Source organism: Schistocerca nitens, chromosome 3 (assembly GCF_023898315.1).
Source record: "Schistocerca nitens isolate TAMUIC-IGC-003100 chromosome 3, iqSchNite1.1, whole genome shotgun sequence".
Classification (NCBI taxonomy): Eukaryota; Metazoa; Arthropoda; class Insecta; order Orthoptera; family Acrididae; genus Schistocerca; species Schistocerca nitens.
The window spans coordinates 343,014,094-343,038,615 of NC_064616.1; the positions used below are offsets into that span (position 1 = coordinate 343,014,094).

At 41.9% G+C, this 24,522-nt stretch overlaps 1 protein-coding gene across 1 annotated transcript in view; it reads left to right on the forward strand.

Annotated features, from left to right (window-relative positions):
- The first annotated feature begins 1,464 nt into the window (after positions 1-1,464).
- Positions 1,465-24,522, forward strand: part of LOC126249593 (uncharacterized) — a 156,573-nt gene continuing 133,515 nt past the window's right edge. Inside the window, exon 1 of the mRNA XM_049951257.1 lies at positions 1,465-1,530. The gene's annotated coding sequence lies outside the window, so the exon portion shown is untranslated. The remainder of the gene's footprint in view (positions 1,531-24,522) is intronic.

Sequence of the window (24,522 nt, forward strand, 5' to 3'; positions counted from 1 at the left end):
AGGTGTCACTCGTGTCCATATGAGCCTCGACTTGGAGCCGGTTGCTCTCGCTGTATCTCTACTCGACATCTGAACCCCTTCACAATTCGCGTAGAGATGAGGATGGTGTACTGGATGTATTTCCCGATCATACTGCTACATCCCGACTGCGGTATACACTACTGGCCATTAAAATTGCTACACCAATAAGAAATGCAGATGATAAACTGGTATTCATTGGACAAATATATTATACTAGAACTGACACGTGATTACATTTTCACGCAATTTGGGTGCATAGATCCTGAGAAATCAGTACCCAGAACAACCACCTCTGGCCGTAACAACGGCCTTGATACGCCTGGGCATTGAGTCAAACACAGCTTGGATGGCGTGTACAGGTACAGCTTCCCATGCAGCTTCAACACGATACCACAGTTCATCAAGAGTAGTGACTGGCGTATTGTGACGAATCAGTTGCTCGGCCACCATTGACCAGACGTTTTCAGTTGATGAGAGATCTGGAGAATGTGCTGGCCAGGGAAGCAGTCGAACATTTTCTGTATCCAGAAAGGCCCGTACAGGACCTGCAACATGCGGTCGTGCATTATCCTGCTGAAATGTAGGGTTTCGCAGGGATCGAATGAAGGGTAGAGCCACGGGTCGTAACACATCTGAAATGTAACGTTCACTGTTCAAAGTGCCGTCAACGCGAACAAGACGTGACCGAGACGTGTAACCAATGGCACCCCATACCATCACGCCGGGTGATACACCAGTATGGCGATGCCTGTCATCTCGACTGCTAGTGATACGAGGCCTTTCGGATCCAGCACGGCGTTCCGTATTACCCTCCTGAACCCACCGATTCGATATTCTGCTAACAGTCATTGGACCTCGACCAACGCAAGCAGCAATGTCGCGATACGATAAACCGCAATCGCGATAGGCTACAATCCGACCTTTATCAAAGTCGGAAACGTGTTGGTACACATTTCTCCTCCTTACACGAGGCATTACAACAACGTTCCACCAGGCAACGCCGGGCAACTGCTGTTTGTGTATGAGAAATCGGTTGGAAACTTTCCTTATGTCAGCACGTTGTAGGTGTCACCAACGGCGCCAACCTTGTGTGAAAGCTCAGAAAAGCTAATCATTTGCATATCACAGCGTCTTCTTCCTGCCGGTTAAATTTCGCGTCTGTAGCATGTCATCTTCATGGTGTAGCAATTTTAGTGGCCAGTAGTGTATTACTCGCCTTGCGCTGAAGGTTAGGATACAACCAAACCCTTTTCCTTTTTACTCCTTGTATATCATAGACAATACGACTCGCCATATTGCAGGTAGGAGGGGCGACTGATGATGACTCATCAGTCTCAGATTAGAGTGACATCTGTCCCTGATCCTCCATCAGGGACAGCCAGGTCCTCATAACACTGGCGCCCTTCAAAGCCCCGACAGAACAGGAGTATTAAGTGACACAGATCCGGCCGAAGCCCCTTGCTGTTTGGCTACTTCAGCCCGCAGCAACGTAACCACCACAGGCTAACGGTGGGTAGTCCTCACGTGTAATGTAGAACTGTAATTTACAAACACAGACTGACGGTGGGCAGGCCTCACGTGTAGTGTAGAATTTTAATCCACAAAATCTGCGATTCAGTAATGAAATATATAGTAGCTTGTAGTAGCAGTAGCAGCAGTAGCAGTAGTACCAGTAGTTTTATTCACTCATGGATCGCTTTTACAAGGATACTGGACATATCATGGTATTACAATTTAGAACAAGAAAGTAACATAATCCATAGATACAGTCATTTACACGTTTGTGTTCCATTTTATGTACGGTAACTTCCCATTTGCCAACCTACAACACTGAGTCATCACCCCTCTGTAATAAGTCAGACATTGAGCTCAGAAAGAAGATAAGCAGAGCTTTAACAGTAAGGTTCTGGAGACAAGAAAAATAAAAATAACGAAAAAAGCCATACTATGAAAGTTTTAAGTGAAACGATACACGTTTTATACTATTATAATTATTATGTATTTGTGCTGCAGTTTTTAGAAAACCCCTAATCTATGTTATCTAAGTAATCCTTCACTATAATGAATGTATTTCTTAACAGGTACTTTTTGACTACCTTTTTAAGTAAGTTCGTTTCAGTAATCCCATTAATCTCCTTGGGCAATTCATAGCACAGTTTTATTCTTTGGCAAAATACGCTGTTTTGAGTTTTATGTTTATTCTTTCTTGGCAAATGTAAGTCTTGTTCCATGGTCTTGGACACAACTGTCTGTTCAGTAATCAAAAATGTTATTTTTGATGTGCATAACTGATTCATAAATTAGCGTAAATGTGCTAATGGTTTGAACAGATCTTTACAATGAGCTCGATTACTATTTTTAGTTACTATTCTTGTTGCCGTTTTCTTTAATTTGAAAACTGTGTTCATATTGAGTGCATTTGTTCCCCAGAAGAGCATTCCATAGCTATGAAATGAGCGTACATATGAATAGTATGTAACTAAAAGAGACTGACTATTACACACTGATGGCAACTCTAAGGGCATAACCGGCTGGTAACTTTCTGTCTGCAAACCTATTTTTGCTTTCACTCCACCTTCTGGGTTCAGAGTGAACATATATCTGTGTGCCAGAGGATCAAAGGGTAGTATGCAGTCTTCTCTCCCCCACTCAACCTGTAGTTAATTGGCCTCTGTCTCTCTATGTCTATCAATCTTTCGATTTTTTCCCACTTATTTTTACTTTCCTTAAATTGCACAATGCTGAGATACATTGATGAGCCGGACCATTATGACCACCTGCTTAATAGCTTGTTCGTCCGTCTTTGCAACGAAATATATCACTGATTCTGTGCATCAGTGATCCGACAGTTCGTTAGTAGGTTTGAGGTATGTGGAATTAGATGTATACGCACGGTCATGTAATTCGGGTAAATAACGGGCCGCTGATTTGCGTACGCGTTGATGGCACCCAATAGCGACCCAGATGGGTTCCATAAGATTTACATCACTTTAATTCCCCTCAAACCACTGTAGCACGGTTCGGGCTCAGAGACGCGAACAACTGTACTGCTGAAAAATGACATCGCTGTCGGGGAAGACATGAAGCATGAAGGGATGCAGGTGGTCCGAAACTGTCAGCGTTTCTTCGATTTCTACCACAGGTCCCGTGACGCACTGCACGATTCGAGCCGACGTTCACCTGTATGATGGCGTTTGTGGAGACGACCAACGACCTAGTGTAGTAAAATATGATTCACTCGAAGAGCCGACACGTTTCCATTGATGGAAGATCGAATCCCGAGGATCCCGTGTTCACTAAATCGTAACTGATGATGTCGTTGGGTCGACATGTGAACATGTAGGGGTGGTCGGCTGCCGAGCTCCACGTTAAGGTACGATGAACGGTGTGCTCTCAACACTTGTGCGTGCATTAGCATTGTGCTCTTTCGGCAGAGATGGCACAGATCGCCAACTCTCCTATTTTACGGAGCAGACAGGCCAATGAACCCCATGTTCTGTGAAGAGTTGCGGACGTCCAACCATTTAGCACCTGGTGTTAGTTCTACCGTCCTTCAACCCTTTCCGTAGATGCTGACGACAGTAGTACGTGAGCATTCGACAGCCTTCCCCGTTTTCTAGATACTAGTTCACATGCTCTGCGTAAAAACAATCTGTCCTTTGTCAAAGTCGCTTATCTCAATGGATTTCTGCGTAAAAACAATCTCTCCTTCGTCAAAGTCGCTTATCTCAATGGATTTCCCCATTTGCAGCCCATATCTTCGCTAGGGTGATCCCATGTCTGCACCACTTAAATACTTTTGTTACCGAATCACGAGCCAGCAACGCCACCAAATGGCATCCAACGTCGCTGTAGGCAGTGGTCATAATGTTTTCGCTTATCAACGTATATCAACAAATTTGATATTTTATATTAATATATTATGTGCTGTGGTCGTACATCCAACTTCACATGCAACAATTGGAATGTTTTAGTATCTAGATAACCAACTAAAAGAAAACGACAAAGCCGCGTGATTAGAGGCGCCATGTCACGGATTGCACGGCCCCTCCCGCCGGAGGTTCGAGTCCTCCCTCGGGCATGGGATTATGTGTTGTTCTTGGGATAACTTAGTTTAAGTTAGCTTAAGTAGTGTGTAAGTCTAGAGACCGACGACCTCAGCAGTTTGGCCCCTTAGGCATTCACACACATTTGAACATTTTTTTGAAAACAACAAACAAATAAAAATACATGGGGTAATAGGTATAAGTGCAGATAATTCTATTAATGACTGAGCACGGTATACTGGACAGCATTACATTAGTATTTACGTCAGTTGCAGGCTAATAATTATCGCCATTACAAGTCGTATGTTTTTAGCTGGTTGTCACCACTAAGCACATGTGGCAAGAGCAGGCCACTGATGTTTATTTTCCCCTGGGCAGCAGGTCACATGTTAAAGTGTGGACGTTTGGACGCAAAACGGTCAGTCTATACTGACAGGCATAGTCCACTTAGTGATGCATTTGTGATCATGCCAGGTAATAGATTAGATGACGTGTTTGCGGGGAGACTGTTAGACGCAGAGAAAAAAGCAGCTAACACACTGATGCTTGTACATGTTAGGGTACCAGATATAAAATAAAAACATCTACAATTATACCCGTTACAAGCCGGCCGCTGTGGTCGAGTAGTTCTAGGCGTTTCAGTCCGGAACCGCGCTGCTGCTACGGTCGCAGGTTCGAATCCTGCCTCGGACATGGATGTGTGTGATGTCCTTAGGTTAGTTAGGTTTAAGTAGTTCTAAGTCTAGGAGACTGATGACAGATGTTATGTCCCATAGTGATGTATCCAATACAACGGAATCTAAACTAAAATTATAATAAAATGTAATTCTTGAAAGGAAGGTGTTCTCAACATTCATGTATACCCTTTTCCATTCATTTCCAATAAATTATTTAAACACTATTTATAATTTATAAGGAACAAATAAAATCTTTTTATACATTGCTCTAAAATAGTTGTGCAGTCGACAGCATAAAAATGAGACGCCGGTTTCCTTTTATTTTCAGTTTAAGGAAGTCTATGCAACTGGTAATTTATTTACAACGATATATTACATGCAATATTTTTCATCTGATGTAATCGTCAGTCCGAAGATTGGTTTGATGCAGCTTTCCATGCAAGTCTACCTTGTGCAAGCCTCTTCATCTGTGCATAATTACCGCAACCTATATCCATTTCATCCCGCTTATGATATTCAAGCCTTAGAGTCTCTATAGAGTTACCTCCTACTGCCCCACCGCCAAACACCCCCGTCTCCCCTCCACCCCCCATACACACACACTTACTTCCAGTACCAAACTGACAATTCCGTGATACCTCAGGATATGTCCTACTAACCACTCCCTTCTTTTAGTCAAGTTGTGACTAAATTTCTATTTTTGATAATCGATACAGTAACTCCTCATTTGTTATTCGATCTATCCATTTAATATTCAGCATTCTTCTGTAGCTTCACATTTCAAAACCTATCCTCTTATTGTTTGAATTGGTTACCACCCACGTGTCAGTTCTTTAAAAGGCCACACACGAGACAAATAGAAAAGACATCCTAAAACTTTTATATTAGGTTGTGAGGAATTCTCTTTATGAGAAATACTTTTCTTGCTGTTGTCAGTTTGTATTTTATTTCTTTTGTACTTCGACCATCGTCTGCCACTTTGCTGTTAAAAAAAAACTCCTTTACTACTTTTACTGTCTCATTTCGTAATATAGTTCCCTCAGCATCGTGTGATTTACTTAGACTACATTCCACTACCATTACCTTATTTTCATTGATGTTTGTCTTATAATCTCTTTTCAAAACACTATCCAACCCGTACTAATGCTCTTCCAACTCCTTAGCCGTCTCTGACAGAATTACAAAGTCATCAACAAACCGTCAAGTTCGTATTTCTTGTTCTTGAATTTTAATTTCCTTTTCAAATTTCTCATTGGTTACCTTCACAACTCGCTCACTGTACATACTGAATGACATCGGTGATGGGCTACTACAACTTGCCTCACTCTTTCCTCAACTACGGCATTCCTTTCTTTTCTTGGACTCTTATAACTGCAGTTTAGTATGTGTACAAATTGCAAATAACCTATCGGACCCAGTATTTCATCCCTGCTACCTTTAAAATTTCAGTGAGTGTAGTCAATTCAACACTGTCAAAACCTTTTCACAAATCTACAAATGACGTAAACGTAGGTTTGCCTTTCTTCAACCTTTCTTCTAAGATAAGTCGTAAGCTCAGTACTGTCTAGCGCGTTTCTCGTACATTTCTCGGAAACCCGAACTAATATTCATTAACGTCAGCCTTTACCTATTTTCCCATCCTTCTATAACCCATTCGTGTCAATGTTTTTCAGCCATGACTTAAGGTCCGGTAGTAGTATTCACGCCTGCCGATACCTGCCTTCTCTGGAATTTGAATTATTACATTCTTCCTGCAGCCTGAGGGTTTCCGCCTGTGTCATATATCTTGCACACCAGGTTCAATATTTTTGTCGTTGCTGACTCTCCTAAGAATCTCAATAACTCCTAGGGAATGTCATCTACTCCAGGGGCATTTTTTCCACTTAGCTCTTCCATAGCTCGGCAAATTCATCTTGCAGTATCCCGTCATCTCATCTTCATCTACTGCCTCTTTCCTTTCTGTAGTATTGTCATAAAATTCATTTCCGTTGTAGATGTCCTTTGTACACTGACGGAAAGAAATCGCAACACCAGTAAAAAATTACTGTAGAGTAATGAACTTTCTCGAATACATTTTTCCAAGTAATATGTTGAAGTGATCAACGTTGCAAGGTCAATAATTAACGTACGCTCGAGATACGCTATTGCAAATGTGAAACGCTGGTACGTCATTAACCGGTGTAACCGTAATAATGTTAAATGCAAGCATGCAAACGTGCATGCATTGTGTTGTACAGACGCTGGATATCAGTCTGTGGGGTAGAGTCCTACATGTGTTATGATTTATTGGTCAATACAGGGACGGTTAATGCTGGTTGTGGGTGACGCTGGAGTTGTCGTCCGATGATGTTCCATATGTACTCAATTGGAGACGGATATGGTGATCGAGCAGCCCGAGGTAACATGTTGACCTCAGATCACATGTTGGCATTCTACATAGCCTGTTAGGTTACAACAGCGGAATGTGGGTGAGCGTTATCCTGTTTTAAAACACCCCCGGGAATATTGTTCATGAATGGCAGCACAACAGGCGAATCACCACATTGACGCACAAATTTGCAGTGAGAGGGCGTGGGATAACCACGAAAGTGTTCCTGCTCTTATACGAAATCGTACCCCAGACCATAGCGCCAGGTGTAGGTTCAGCATGTCTACTACGTAGACATGTTGGTTTCAACCCGTCAACTGGCCTTCTTCCAAATAACACACGACCATCACGACAGATCTCCACCCTGCTCTCCAATGAGCTCTCGCTTGACTCCACTGAAGTCCCAACTGGCGGTGGTTTGAGTCAGTGGGGTGCACGTTACAGGGCGTCTGGCTCAGAACTGCCCTTCAAGTAAACGATTTGTAACAGTTCGTTCTGTCACTGTGGTGGCCACTGCTGATCAAATTGCTGCTGCAGATGCAGTATGATGCGCCAGAGCCATACGCCGAATACGATGGTCTTCCCTCTCGGTAGTGTCACCTGGTCTTCTTGTTACCGTACATTCTCGTGACCACCGTTGCCAGTACTACATTGCTGCCAAGTCTTTCTACAATATCACAGAAGGAACATCCAGTTTCTCGTAGCCCTCTTACACGGCGTCTTTCGAACTCAGTGAGATATTGGTCATGGCGTCTTTGTCGCGTGAAAGGCAGTCTTGAATAACATAAAGTCACCGCGTCCAATCTCAAAGGTAACCATCGCTCACGACTGTTATGGCTTGTATTTTACGTAAACCTGATCTGCATCCTCATAGTGACTCTACAAGCGTCAAAAAATGGTTCAAATGGCTCTGAGCACTATGGGACTTAACTGCTGAGGTCATCAGTCCCCTAGAACTTAGAACTACTTAAACCTAACTAACCTAAGGACATCACACACATCCATGCCCGAGGCAGGATTCGAACCTGCGACCGTAGCGGTCGCGCGGTTCCAGACTGAAGCGCCTAGAACTGCTCGGCCGCTCCGGCCGGCTACAAGCGTCACTCTTTACGCAACTGGCCCTAAATCTGAATAGACATCGTGTTTCAGACGTAGAAAGACGCCGACCAACTTTCATTTATGTCGCGCAACTCCTTCTTGGTGCTGCTATTTTTCCGTCAGTGTATATTCCTCCATCTTTTCAGCTTTCCCTTCTTTGCAGAGCACTGGTTTACTATCTGAGCTCTTGCTGTTCATACCGTTGCTTCTCTTTCCTTCAAAGGTATCTTTAATTTTCTTATAGGCAGTGTAAGTAGGCTGTTTAGGTTTTAATGTTGGTAACGCCATGTAGCGCTCTATATGAAAATCACTGACTGCTGTGTGCAGTCTGTGGCTGGTTTGCATTGTTGGAATCTGCTACTGTAGTGTTGGGCAGTTGGCTGTTAACAGCGTGTAGCGTTGCGTAATTGGAGGTGAGCCGCCAGCAGTGGTGGATGTGGGGAGAGAGATGGCGGAGTTTTGAGAGCGGATGATCTGGACATGTGTCCATCAGAGACAGTAAACTTGTAAGACTGTATATCCTGAGCTGATATATATATTATGACTTTTGAACACTATTAAGGTAAATACATTGTTTGTTCTCTATCAAAATCTTTCATTTGCTAACTATGCATATCAGTAGTTAGTGACTTCAGTAGTTAGAATCATTTATTTAGCTGGCAGTATTGGCGCTCGCTGTATTGCAGTAGTTCGAGTAACGAAGATTTTTGTGAGATAAGTGATTCATTAAAGGTATAGGTTATTGTTAGTAAGGGCCATTCTTTTGTAGGGATTATTGAAAGTCAGATTGTGTTGCGCTAAAAATATTGTGTGTCAGTTTAGTGTTGATCAGAATAAGTAAAGAGAGGAATGTCTGAGTACGTTCAGTTTTGCTCAACTGTTTGAAAATCAAATAATGTAAGAGGTTTATCAGCACAGTAATTCATAAATTTTTCTAAGGGGATGTTTCATCAGCACCTATCTTTCTTCCAATTATGTAGGCTTCCGCAGGCTTGCATTTATTACCTAGCCAGTCCTTAGTATTTATGCACTTTCTGTCAATCTCAGTTTTTAGGCATCTTCTTCATTTGCTGTCTTTTTGTATTTTTTTCTTTTATTAGTTAAATTCAATATCTTATGCATAATCCCAGGATCTCTAATAGGCCTTGCCTTTTTAGCTATGCAGTCATCTGAAGCGTTCACTATTTTATGTCTCATAGTTACCCATTCGTTTTCTATTGTATTCCTTTCCCCTATTTCAGTCAAACGTTGTCTAATGCGCCCTCTAAAACTCTCAACAAACTCTGGCTGCTTCAGTTTATCCAGGTCTCATCTCGTTAATTTCCTGCATTTTTGCAATTTCTTCGATTTTAGTCTGCAGTTCAAATACAATAAATTATGGTCACAGTAAACATCTGTCCCCGAAAATGTCTTACAATTTAAAACCTTGTTTCAAAATCGTTATCTTACCAATATATAATCGATCTGAAAATTTCCAGTGGCCTCAGCTCTCTTCCACGTATACAGTCTTTTTACGTGATTCTTAATCCAACTGTTGGCGACAATTCCCTTTCCTGCTATCGAATTCCAGGCTCACACCACAATTAAATTTTCATATCCTTAAACTATTCCAACAATTACCGTTATGTCATCATTCACTGCATTATCATAACCTTTTACTGACCTGACCAGTAGCCTTGTTCTTCCTGCTGTTGCACTTCACTAATTCTAACTATATCTAACTTCGGACTATCCATTTCCTTTTTTAAGTTCTTACCTAGCTACTCGGTTAAGGGATCTAACGTTCCATGCTCCGTCTGTAGAGTGCCGGAACTGGTTTTCCTGAGCACGCCATCCTGCAGAGGATGGCAGTACACTTAGAAGTTGCAATAAGTCAACTAATGAGACTGCCTACACTACGCTCGTACATCTTGTTAAGCTTGTTGCTCGGTCCGTAACAAATAGGACTGACGGAGAACGTCGAAAAAGTTCAATGAAGGGCAGCTGGTTTTGTATTATCGCGTAACAGTGGGGAGAATATCGCGGATATGTTATGCGAGGTGGGGTGTCAATCATTTACAAAAATGTGTTTTTCATTGCGGCGGGACGTTTTCACGAATTTTCAATCAGAAACTTCCTCCTCCGAATGCGAAAATATTTTGTTGGTGCCTACCTGCAGAGGGAGAAATTATCATGGTAATAAAATAAGTGAGATCAGAGCTCTCACGGGAAGGTTTATATGTTCGTTTTTCCCGTGCTCTGTTAGAGAATGGAACGATAGCCAAATAGCTTTTGGGTGGTTCGATGAAGCCTCTGCCAGACATTTAAGTGTGAATATCAGAGCAGTAATCTTAGTGTAGATGTAGCTGTAGAGTAATCCACGTCCAAAGATCCTAATGGGGGTACTACCTTATCCCTGGAATATTTTACCAGAGAGGATGCCATCATCATTTAACTAGAATGAAATTTTACGGGAAGAAATTCTGGAAACATCCCTCAAACTAAGCCATGTCTCCGCAATATCCTTTCTTTCAGGAGTGCTAATCCAACAAGTTTCACAGGAGAGTTTCTGCGAAGTTTGGAAAGTAGGAAATGAGGCACTGTCGGAAATAAAGCTGTGACGAAGGATCGTGAGTACTGCTTGGGTAGCTCCGTCGGTAGAGCACTTGCCTGCAAAAGGCAAAGGTCAACATATCGAGTCTCGGTCCGGCACACAGCTGCTAAGACGTTTCATTCATTTAAATGTACAGCAGATAATTTTAACAGAAAAGAAGAAGCCATGAAACTCAGTGACATATGGACTGTGGCGCTACAGAATCGATTAGAAGTTTTTATCTTTGACATACCATGATCTATAGTTAAAAATATTTTATCTTTGACAGGGTTTATCTCTGCTATCGGGGACTGATGACCCCCGATGTTAAGTCCCATAGTGCTCAGTGACATTTGAACCATTTGAACCATCTCTGCTATCACGTGAAATCCAGATCACTTCCACTTTCCACGGAATTTAGGCCGCTCTTTGACGTCCGACTCGTCAGTCGGCAAGACTCAGCACAACAGGGAGCACCTCCGAAGATGTCCAACGTAGCCTTGGACGAAACATCAGGGATTGAAGAGTTCCTTGGACCGGGGCCATACAGCCCGGAAGAATTCTCAGCAACTTTGTCTGAAACCCTCAGCGAGCGAGTCCTAGTTGTACGTGACCATTTTTTGTACCAAAGCACATGTCGCAAACTAAGTAAAAGACGTAGTGTCCAAAAGTTACGTAAAATCGATAAATGATAATAAAATTTCCGAACAGCAAGCGCTACACAGCAGTACAAAGGTTGCATTTAGTAGTTAAACAGCTTTATTTGCAGTTTATCCCACTGATCACAAACAGAAGTGAGCCTGGAAGAGTCCTTGGAAGTGGATTGGTTCATCTTCTCATTGCATCCCAGACTTGCTGTACAGTATTTACATCCAGAGACTTTGCTGGTCGGCTCACAGAAGAAATTCATCCAGGAAATCAGCTCAATCTGCACAAACAATGTGGTCCGTGAAGAGAAAGACAGGAGCAACCCAACTTCTAAAAAAAAAAAAAAATAACACACCAGGTTCATCTCATCACAGTGTATTTGAGCAGTACTCCTGCTACCACCAGTGAAGATGTGATGTTCTATACACCAATCTAACATGATGCTTTCCTGCACTAGGGGCAAATTACCTCAAAGTAAATGGTTCAAATTGCTCTAAGCACTATGGGACTTAACATTTGAGATCATCAGTACCCTAGACTTAGAACTACCTAAACCTAACTAGCGTAAGGACATCACACACGTCCATGCCCGAAGCAGGATTACAACCTGCTACCGTAGCAGCAGCGCGTTTCCGGACTGAAGCGCCTAGAACCGCTCGGCCACCACAGCGGCCGGTCAAACCACCTCAGTTTTGGGGTCTTTCTACGATGTTACTGTCATTGTGCTGGTTACTACTTTCCGTCCAGACGACAATTCGACGGGAGAATCATTCTGAAAACTCAAGTGGGATTCTGATGTGAAGAGCACATTCTTCTTTTCATTCTGGTCCAGCCTCAAACCTTTTGATAAAACCATTTTGTCATGCGACTGAGGGCAGGAATCTGTCCTGTTCCGTAATGAGAACTCTTCATAAAACATGTACTAGCAATGACAGCAAGTTCTTGTTTCTCAGATGTGTCGCCAAGGGTCTGAACTCATACACAGTACAATATTCACTGCTACAGAGGGTTTGTTTTGTATCGTACATTTCTCAAGTACCCCGAGAATTCTACAATTCAAAACAGCCTCTAAATTACGTCGTAGCGGCATTACGTCGTAAGTTGCACCAAGAGACGCTATGCTAATAATGAAAGTTCTTTGACTTGTGTGTTGGTTTCGAAGACGTATTTGTTATTCAGATAGCTCAATTCCACTTTTTAGGGAAATCTTGACTAGTTTTTATAGTAATTGATCCCCTTTTCTCTTTCCATTTTCTCCTTTTTCCTACTGTAAGTAACTCTTGAAGATTAGTGAACAAACACTGTCCTGTGTCACACACGGATAGAATAATTTCTACAGCACTGTTCAAAGGAAATGGTAGTCTCATCAGAATGTAAATAATAAGTGTCAGAAGTAGCGAATCATTTTGCGTACAAATTGTTGATAAATATCTTCATGCATTTGATACTACATTTTGCGGGTGAACCGCTATACAAACGATTCTGATTGGTGCTGTATGAGATACCTTTCATTTGCTTTATTGTGACACTATGTAATGTTACCCTCAAGTTAGTTTTTTCTGCTTTAAAGCAACAGTACAGGAGTTTCAACGACGACATAATAAATATCCTTTATATCTTCAGATGCATGAACAGAAAAAAACTTACTATTTACGCCTTATTACTAATTTTCATTTTTATTTCTACTTAGTTTGTGAAGCCGGCCGAAGTGGCCGTGCGGTTAAGGCGCTGCAGTCTGGAACCGCAAGACCGCTACGGTCGCAGGTTCGAATCCTGCCTCGGGCATGGATGTTTGTGATGTCCTTAGGTTAGGTAGGTTTAACTAGTTCTAAGTTCTAGGGGACTAATGACCTCAGCAGTTGAGTCCCATAGTGCTCAGAGCCATTTGAACCATTTGAACTTTGTTTGTGAACTATATGGTTTCATTGTTTCTGACCCTGAACGATTACGGACACAGTTATTTCAGACATATTCTTTAAGAACAGCACTTTGTGGTGCCTATGAGCCAATTGTCTGGCGTAACAGCTTTTCTAGGCAAGTCCTGAAACACACTTTAATGGAGGTAATGACGGATTTCTTCGCGTCTGCTCTATTCATAGCAGCAAATTTCCGTCCTTAATAGCCTCATTGCCGACGGTACTTCGACCACCGAACTCATCACGCCGTTAGCAACGCCGGAAACTTGACAGCTTCCGAGCTAACGGGAAAAGAGCAGAGAGAGAAATGAGCAGCGGGAGCTAATTTTCCTCGCAGTTCCTTTAGAAAACACGAAATTATTCAGTCTCGTATTATTTCACTCTTAATATCGTATGATACATTTGGTGATTACATCTGTATTCAACACGTAAACTTAATCTCTGTATAGTGATGAAGGTAATGAAGTTCCTATACGAATATCTGAGGAATCTATTTTTTAAGCGTCACTGAAACGTTTAAAACAGAATGGATAGCATATTGTGAAATACACCTACGCCTAGAATACCCTAACGTAAGGTCCGGCTTTCATGTAAGAATTCTACAAATGGTCTGATAAGACAGGGGCCGCATTTGTGTCGGTAGCAGTATATCTACGTCAAATTAAAGCTTCCAGAATTAAAGCACAAATAAGGCTCACTTTGCTGTAAGGTGATCCAAACGTGTTACGTGAGGACTACAACACAGAGAGAGGCCCACACACGCGGGTTTCAAATCCCTGTCCGATCGTACGAATTTAGGTTTTTCAAGGAATCTGTACAGTGACTAAGGAAGATACCAGTATAGCCTTGAAAAGGACACGATCGATTTCCTCTCCTATCCTTATCCGGTCTGGGCCTGTTCACTGTCTCTAATGACCACGTCGTCGCCGAGCCATTAAATCGTAGTATTTGTTCGTCCCTTTACGTGAGTACTAGAGAAAGAACATGAAATGCTGGACAGACGCGCACTTAACTTACTATCCTTCATCCTCGCCACCGCATCATCTCCGAGCCCGAAGTGAGGAACTAAATCCACGTTCGCTCAGTGCGCCACACATAGACCCTTGTTCTCGTCATAACATCGCAGTTCCACTTTAACCAATCCGTAAGTTGCATTTTTACTTCGTTCCCGTATGTTCAATACTTATGAAAGAAATTAAGAAAACTCGCAGTAAACTCTGTTCATTACTCAGCAATAAGTTAGTCTCAACTTCTTAATAACAAGAATAAAACTTCTGACGTACTGGCCATCGGCTGGTGCGTTGCTGTTTTGTCTCTCCCGCGTTTCGTTTGCTGTTGACACATATTGTTACAAATTTGATCCTCTCACGACCTACCAGTAACGAAGATCGATATGTCTCCAGATAAAACAAACGGCACTTCCGTAGGTTGATAAGAGTTTAACGTCTCGTCGACAGTGAGGTCATTAGATACAGAGCACAATCTCGGAATGCGGAAGGATGTGGTAGGAAGTCAGCTGTGCCCTTTCCAAAGAAACCGCCTCGCTATTTCCCTTAATAGATTTAGGGAAATTACGGAAAACTTAAAGCTGGGCATGTGGACTGGGATTTGAACCGCCGTCCTCCCGAATGCGAATCCAGAGGGGTGATGCCAGGTACAATTCGGAAACTCAGGGCTCACTTCTCCGGTTATGTAATACTGAAGAACAGGAGCACAGTAGACTAATAGAAGGATCTCTTACATTTTATTTTCTTTGATTTTGATGAAAAAACCTCAGCCTCTTGTTACACGAATGTAAAGAAAAGCTTTGAAAATTTACACACGATCAGAAAACGTGGTAGAGCGTGGTGGCGCAGTGGTTACTACGCTGGACTCACAGTCGGGATGATGACAGTTCAAATCCCTGTCTGGCTATCCAGATTTAAGTTAGTTGTAGTTTCCCTAAATCACTTAAGGCAAATGCCAGGACACTTTATCGGCATATTTTCTCCCATCTTTCCAACATTCGAGGTTGTGCTCCGTTACTGATGACGTAGTCATCGACTGGACGTTAAGCCTTAACCTTACTTCCATTAGAAAACGCGAACGACCACATTACTTGAAACAGTCATCGCAAATTTCGGAAAGTTCTGAGATGAGTAACGGTCAGTTGGTGTAATTCGGACACTTAACGCCGTACTAGACACAACGATTGATGAAAAGAAGCTGGGTCAAAAGGAATTTGAATATCGCAGTACTAAATGAAGTTTATCATGACCATCAGACATCACAACTGAGGAGAAAAAAAATGCAGAATTGACGAGAGACAATGGAAAACACTTACCAGATACGAGAACTTGAAAATCGAACAATAGCGACCCTGGTGCAAACCAGTGCAAACCAGTGCAAACGCTCCCAGTGGTTCTCGGTTCACTGGGAACCGTGTCAAAAGACCTTCGCTATTGCTTCAAAGCATCGACATTGATCAAAAATCCGTCTTCAAACTACAAAAAGCCAGTGTACTGGAATCTGCACGAATTATCTGCCGATCCTCCAGGCGGATGTGTAGATCGAATAACTATCGAGGAGGTAGTGAATCGAACTGAGTAAAAAATAGGTTTATGTGACAACGTGTCTAAAATTAGTGCTCAGTTGATAGGGTTCATCCTGAGGCATCAAGAATCGTCAGTTTGGAAATCGAAGGAAAAGGGGGAAGGGGGAGACCTAGGCATGAATACAGTAAGCAGACTCAGATGGCTGTAGGATGCAATAATTATTCGGAGACGAAGAGGTTTGTACGTCATTAACTGGCTTGAAAAGCTGCATCAAACCAGTCTTCCAACTGAAGACCACAGGAACAATACAACATAGTCTTAGACACTTGAGAAGTTTCCGACTAGTGGCAAAATACGAAATGCAGCATAATGATCTCATTTCCTTTGTTTACTGTTATAATAATAATAATAATAATAATAAAAGAACACAGTATCTGGCTGTGGTCTTATTATGAGTTGTTAACAATATTTTTCAATATTTGGCTTAGTACAAATGTAGTTAAGAATACTTTTTCCATGCCGTCAGTCTCTCTTAATTGCTTCACCATGATGTATCACGCGGTTCTACATACAAGCTGAGTGAGTACAGGTACTAAACATAAACTGTCACATCTCCATGGCCTCAAGAGAAAGCTGGCCAGGTGCTGCGGAAGACCTCGCTAGGTATAGGCAGTAGTGGCACAGAACGCTCCTCTTTAAATCCAGAGAACCGAAGGCCAGAGGCAGCAGAGCCAGCGGATATAAGGCACCCAACACCTGCCGCCTCATTACGATCTTCAGATTTCCGCGCGCAGCCATCGCCGACTGCCACTAGTGTCATGCCACAGTCGTAAAGGGAAGACGTCCGACGGGCTCTGCAGAAACGGCTAGCGGTGTTTTCAAGGAGCTCTAAGGCAGCACTATTGCATCTCACAACGCAATTGCAAAACTATGCATTGAATTAAGGCAGAGACAAAATTTACATCAATTAAACTACCAAAGTGCAAAGTTTTATGTGAAAATTTTTCCAAGGCGTTAAGCTACAGTATGGAAACATCATCTTCATTCTAAGATCCATATGTAAACTGATGTAGGTCTAGATGTATACTTTTCAATCCACTATATAATACTCGCTGAGAAGAACATCGTATCCTTTTTTGCAATAACCGATTTTAGCTGCATTTGCACAAGGAGCCAACTAAAAGTGGTTTGCTTGCAACCTCCATTATCTAATCCTTTAAGTCCGTAAATACAGCACACTAATGTCCAATATTCAAGCAAAATTCGGAAGCGAGAGCACATTTCCTGAACAAGGCATCTGAAGGGGCACAGAACAAAGTAAAGGTTAACCCAAGAAACAGTGCCAACAACGAATAGTGCAGCACCAGGAAGGACATCAAATAACGCAATTTTACTAATCTCTGTAAGTCCATCTTTATACAGATGGTGCTGCTGTTCCTGATTTACATAAATGATCTAGGTGATAATCTGAGCAGCCCCCTTAGACTGTTTGCAGATGACGCTGCAATTTACTGTCTAGTAAAATCATCAGACGATCAATACCAATAACAAAATCATCTAGAGAGAATTTCTTTATTGTGTGAAAAGTGGCAATTGGCACTAAACAAAGAAAAGTGCGAGGTCTTCCACATGGGTACTAAAAGAAATCCGATAAATTTTTGGTATACGATAAATCGCACAAACCTAAGGGTTGTCAATTCGACTAAATACCTAGGAATTACAATTACGAGCAACTTAAATTGGAAAGACCACATAGATAATATTGTGGGGATGGCGAAACAAAGACCGCGCTTTGTCGGCAGAACACTTAGAAGATGCGACAAACCCACTAAAGAGACAGCCTACATTACACTTTTCCGTCCTCTGCTGGAAAATTGCTGCGCGGTGTGGGGTCCTTACGAGGTAGGATTGACGGAGAACATCGAAAAAGCGCAAAAGAAGGGCAGCTCGTTTCGTGTTATCGCGCAACAGGAGTGAGAGTGTTACTGATATGATACGCGAGTCACTGAAACAAAGGCGGTTTTCTTTGCGGCGAGATCTATTTACGAAATTTCAATCAACAACTTTCTCTTCCGAATGTGAAAATATTTTGTTGATACCCACCTACATATGGAGAAATGATCATCATAATAAAAATCAGATCTCGAACGGAAATATTTAGGTGTTCCTTTTTCCCACGCACCATTCGAGAATGGAATGGTAGAGAAGTAGTGTGAAAATGTTTCGATGAACCCTCTGCCAGGCACTTAAGTGTGAACTGCAGAGTAACTATGTAGATGTTCAATATAAAATGTTGAGTGAAACACGTTCAGCCGTCTAAATTTCCACTTGTTACTTTACTTGAGCAACCAGTTTCAGCGCTACATTACGCCATCGTCAGGCCCTCTGACCAGAGTGTAGGAAGACCAGAGGTGGGATTCTCCCTACACATCGGTCACGGGGCCTGACGGTGTTTTGATTCGACTTTTCAATTTCACTTATTGTGCTTATGCAGTACAGCTAGAAGAACTCATTATTAAATCTGTAGAAGATTTTGGGGTGTAAGGGTATCGAAAAAAAAAACACGGAATTACACCAGCTGCAATAACACCGTGTCTACCCTAACTTTGCATGAAGTCGAACTGGGATCGGATGATGAAAGAGGTGGTACAGGATGAGTAACACATGAAAGGGAGGCTAAAGTGCGATTCAATATTCCCGTATTAAAATTGTGTCTATGTTTGTAATTTTCCTAGAGATTTATCCAGAAAGCGCATTAAAAATGATGTAAGCTATTGATAACTAAAGGGATTAAAATATCATGTAAGAAGAAAAGGAAAATTAATATAAAGATCCGACTTTACTTATAATCTGTAAAAAATTTCAAGGAAATTTATTACAATGTTAAAAAATAGTCACATCATGGCAGAAACTACTAATACAGATAATTAATTAAAACTGCATGGGCTATTTATGAAACGAGGGGGGAAGGGGAGCAGGACAATTAGTCATTGCAGAAAATACTGTCACAATTAAACAGAAAGACAATGTTCTGGCTGATAATTCAGAATCTGCATGTACTCTTAACAGTCGCTTTCTAAATATAGCAGCAAAAATAACATTCATTGATTCAGTGAAGCAAGGGAAAATACACTACTGGCCATTAAAATTGCTACACCAAGAAGAAATGCAGATGATAAACGGGTATTCATTGGACAAATATATTATACTAGAACTGACACGTGATTACATTTTCACGCAATTTGGGTACATAGATCCTGAGAAAGCAGTACCCAGAACAACCACCTCTGGCCGTAATAACGGCCTTGATACGCCTGGGCATTAAGTCAAACAGAGCTTGGATGGCGTGTGCAGGTACAGCTGCCCATGTAGCTTCAACACGATACCACAGTTCATCAAGAGTAGTGATTGGCGTATTGTGACGAGCCAGTTGCTTGGCCACCATTGACCAGACATTTTCAGTTGGTGAGAGATCTAGAGAATGTGCTGGTCAGGGCAGCAGTCGAAAGGCCGGTACAGGACCTGCAACATGCGGTCGTGCATTATCCTGCTGAAATGTAGGCTTTGGCAGGGATCGAATGAAGGGTAGAGCCACGGGTCGTAGCACATCTGAAATGTAACGTCCACTTTTCAAAGTGCCGTCAATGCGAACAAGAGCTGACCGAGACGTCTAACAAATGGTACCCCATACCATCACGCTGGGTGATACGCCAGTATGGCGATGACGAATACACGCTTCTAATATGCGTTCACCGCGATGTCGCCAAACACGGATGCGACCATCATGATGCTGTGAACCTGGATTCATCCGAAAAAATGGCGTTTTGCCATTCGTGCACCCAAGTTCGTCGTTGAGTACACCATCGTAGGCGCTCCTGTCTGTGATGCAGCGTCAAGTGTAACCGCAGCCATGGTCACCGAGCTGATAGTCCATGCTGTTGCAAACATCGTCGAACTGTTCGTTCAGATGGTTGTTGTCTTGCAAACGTCCCCATCTGTTGACTCAGGGATCGAGACGTGGCTGCACGATCCGTTACGGCCATGCGGATAAGATACCTGTCATCTCGACTGCTAGTGATACGAGGCCGCTGGGATCCAGCACGGCGTTCCGTATTACCCTCCTGAACCCACCGATTCCATATTCTGCTAACAGTCATTGGTTCTCGACCAACGCGAGCAGCAATGTCGCGATACGATAAATCGCAATCGCGATAGGCTACAATCCGACCTTTATCAAAGTCGGAAACGTGATGGTACGCATTTCTCCTCCTTACACGAGGCATCACAACAACGTTTCATTAGGCAACGCCTGTCAACTGCTGTTTGTGTATGAGAAATCGGTTGGAAATTTTCCTCATGTCAGCATGTTGTAGGTGTCGCCACCGGCGCCAACCTTGTGTGAATGCCCTGAAAAGCTAATCATTTGCATATCACAGCATCTTCTTCCTGTTGGTTAAATTTCGCGTCTGTAGCACGTCATCTTCGTGGTGTAGTAATTTTAATGGCCAGTAGTGTATTAAAAAGCCATTCCAAAAAACTTTAAGCGATGAGAAGTAGAGCTAACATCCTTAATTGAAAGTGATATAATTGTAGAAGCTCTCAAAAACAAAATCGACTATGGTTATAATAGAATTTCAAACAGTAGTTCTAATTTAAAAAGTAATGTTCCTAATGAAATAATTTTTCCAGACAGATTAAAATATGTCATTATTAAACTCTATATAAGAGAATCGTCCTGTTTCCTTACCGACGTTTTTATGAAAATATTTGAAAAACAATGTACTCGAGAGTGGCCTCACGTTTAAGTGGAAGCAATTCACTTCACATCACAGTTTGCATTCCAAAGGGTTGCTTGACTGAGAATGCTATTTATACATTCACCCACCAATTATTACATGCCTTCAATAATAAAATATCGTCACCTGGTACGTCTTGAAATTTTCCAAAGGCGTTTGTTCGTATAAATCATGTTAATATCTTAGAAAAACTTAAGGTTAACAGTACTGATGGCTTTACATACAACTGGTTTGAGACATACATACATTTCTGCTGAATAATTCCAACAATGTTGGGAGGAGTGAGAATTTTAATGACTGGAGAGAAATCACGAGAACAATCCCACAGCGTTCGATATCGATTCAAAATCTATTCGTTATATACTGTATATGACTGAACATCCACTTAACGTTCTTCAATCAGAATTTGTACTTCCTGCAGCCGATAATAAAGCTATAAAGAACGCTCATTAGAGACAAAGCAACAGAAAAATTTTTAATGATGTTTTTCAAATCATTTTTAAGTGATTCTCTGAGAACGAACTCTTCCTAAATTTTCAGAAAATACATTATTTGTAGGTCTGTAAAACAAATAGAATCATACAAACAATTGATATAGCACATGAACAGAAGGCAGTAAACAGGCCACAGTGTTCCACATTTATTGTATGTACGTATTGATGAAAACTTGACCTGGATGAAGAATATTACTCAGCTGTACAAACAATTAAGTTCCACTTCTTTTACTCTTCAGATATATGCTAGTCTAGGAAACAAACTAATCAGCCCCTAAAATATTTTCCATATATCCGCTCAATAACGTCTCATGTAATAACGTAATTCGTCATAAATAATCCATCACAATTTGGAAAGAATAGTAGTTTCCATACCTACATCACTAGAAGAGAAAATGACCTATATTACCGTTATTAAAGCTGCCAATGACTCCGAAAGGAGTGAATGTTAACAAAAATTTTGGATCATTTATCCAATAACAAAAATGTCGTTTTAAATCCAACCTAAATTCATTTCTTCTTGGCACCTCCTGTGCCCACTCAGGATGCCTGACTTATACCACTGGAGAATGGCCTTGGTGGCCAAAAACGGTCGTGCTTTAAAACAGAAAGTAAAGTGCAACTGGTGCTGTTATTTTCTTTAAACTGTAACTAACAGATTAAAGTACATCACTCCATGCTGCTTCAACTCTGTGCAAGAGTTCATCTGTCGTAGTGGCGAGCGCTGCCGTGACAGTCTGTCGACATCCCAAGACCGGATCTTTGCAGTGACTGAGAGAACTCGATAACATACTGGCCAACTCAACATTCAAACGCTCGCTCTATCGAGGTAGATAAGGACAGTACGAGAAACGTGCATCGCTGCGTTGTCTTGCTGGAACACGAGAACCTCGAAGATGGGACACAGCCACCAGCCTGAAGAAGTCAGTAATTTGACAGCTGCAGCCAAATAACCAGTAACGCGAACCAGCGATAACCGTGGTGTGTTCACAGTGGCACCCCACAGCATTACTCCAAGTGCTGGGCCCGTATGATGATGACGAATGAAATAGTTTTCCTCAGAGCCTCTTCATACAGATTTGTCCGTCGTGATGCTGTACGCATAAATAATTCGTCATAAAATCCGACGTGCTGCCACAAATATGTCCAGTGTTTTCGTTGTGCCCACCTCAAGGAAAGCCGTGGTAATCGTCACCGTGCGGACAGTACATGGGGCTCCAGATGTCGTCGCACTATTTGTGTGAACACGTGTCGTGTTGCAAGGAAGCCAATATCCTGACTCGAGGAATGTCACTTGGCTGTACGATCTTACAAAGGCAAGCTAACAATGTTCTGATTTCTCTGGTGATAGTCGCGTGGGCTGTTGAGCTCCTGTATGGCACTAGATATGGCTCACTCGAGCCCATTAAATCCATATTCGCACGACCATCATGGTATCCCAACCAAAGCGAGCAGCGTGCAGCAATACGCGGAACAAATTCATACCGGTCACACGTATAAAAAGAACCTCCGAACAGGCTTTGAAGGCCCAGCGGTGCCGACCGGTCGCCGTGTCATCCTCAGCTGCTTGGCGTCACCGGATGTGGATACGGAGGGGCACGTGGTCAGCACACCGCTCTCACGGCCGTTATCACTCTTCGTGACCAGTGTCGCTAGTTCTCAATCAACTAGCTCCTCAATTGGCTATGACACGTATAAAATCTACAAGATGATGCCTGTTTTACATTAGTTCTATTTCCTTTCCCTGAGGACCACGTAAACAGTTTTCACTAAATAGACTGGTCAGTTTATTGCTGGACATGGAGCATTTCATTGTTGTAACTCATCGTTTCCTTCTGAAATCATGCTACATAGTTAGCCATCATGAGTGTTGTGGGATTCCGTAGGTCGGTGATGATTCTCAAGGTCACATATTTCATATGTTACTTAATAAAGTATGGTGCAAAATGGTAATATTGTTGGTATACATGAAACTTGTAGAAACCAAATAAAACTCTTTCAATCTGTCGTCAACGACTTGGTATTAATACTGCATACAAGTGCATCAGCACCTGTTATATTACCGAACTTTGGAGAGAATCTGAAGTAATTCGTTATTACAGCTAGGTAGAGATCCATATGTATCCGTTAATTACAGGCCCGTATCTCTCCTATGCATATTTTCAAACTGTATGAAAAACAAATAACTGAAATAATCCAGCTGCACACTGAGTTACAGCTAATACTGCAACGGCATGGTTCTGGACTCGGAAAATGCTGTTAAATTGAGTTCTTAAAATTATAAACCACATACTACAGAAGAAGCTAGTTACAGGTGTTACAATGGCAGACATATCAACCGCATATATTTGAAAAATGAACTAAATGATGCATAGACTACCATTCCGTTCGAATAATTCAACCTGTAGTTTCAACATTACATTTTGTGGTTGATTTGATGACATAAAAAGCTAACGGAGAAATGGAAAGAATATTGTCCCTGAAGGTAGTCTGTTAACACCTATACTGTTCAACCTGTGCACAGAGTTATTCGTAAGTACCTCTGAGGTTTCAGAAGATGATTGCGCGAAGACGTAAAGAAAATAGACGATATCAGTGGATAGAGCATCTCTCCAAGTTTTTGACTCGCGTTACCGATACCCGATACGGGCACCGTCTGTGATGTGACAAATTTTAATATGTGCATTTGACATGCGTATGTGCACAAAGACAACTGTTCACTTTGGAAATCTGCTAATTGAGTTGTCTATCTGCAGGTGTAAACTAATTCGACGTGTCATTTGTGCAGCGGATAATTTGTCTAGGCCTGTCCCCTAGTGGTGCATTCTATACCTACGTCAGAGCGCTTATTACGTATAGAAACTTGGAGAGGTCCTCTATCCACCATTTTGTGATTTTTCTGTATGTCCTGTAATTTTCGTGCGGCTCTGCAACCTCTAAGTTATTTATGAACAACCCAGTACAATTGACTAGCAAATTTATGTTCTGACAATCATTTTCTTTGAGCAGATGATCTTACATTTGCTGTACAAGATACTTCATTTAAAGATCTACAAGTTAAAGGACCTTGCTGCTATTGTAAACATATTAGAAAGATAGTACACTGACATTAAATCTCCCAGAGACCAAAGTATGCGTCATTTTAAAAATACTTATGCTTCTAGATATATTAGACTGATTTCCTACCTACAGGAACCACTGTACGTATATATTTAAGGAAGTTGCAGCAAGATAAAACTATCTTTAGAGGACTGGTGGGCAGGAAATGGGATGCAATCCCTCTTGTTTTGAACACAACAGCCAATGGGTTGTACTTCTCTGCAACCGAATATGTCTACCCAGCGAATAAAGT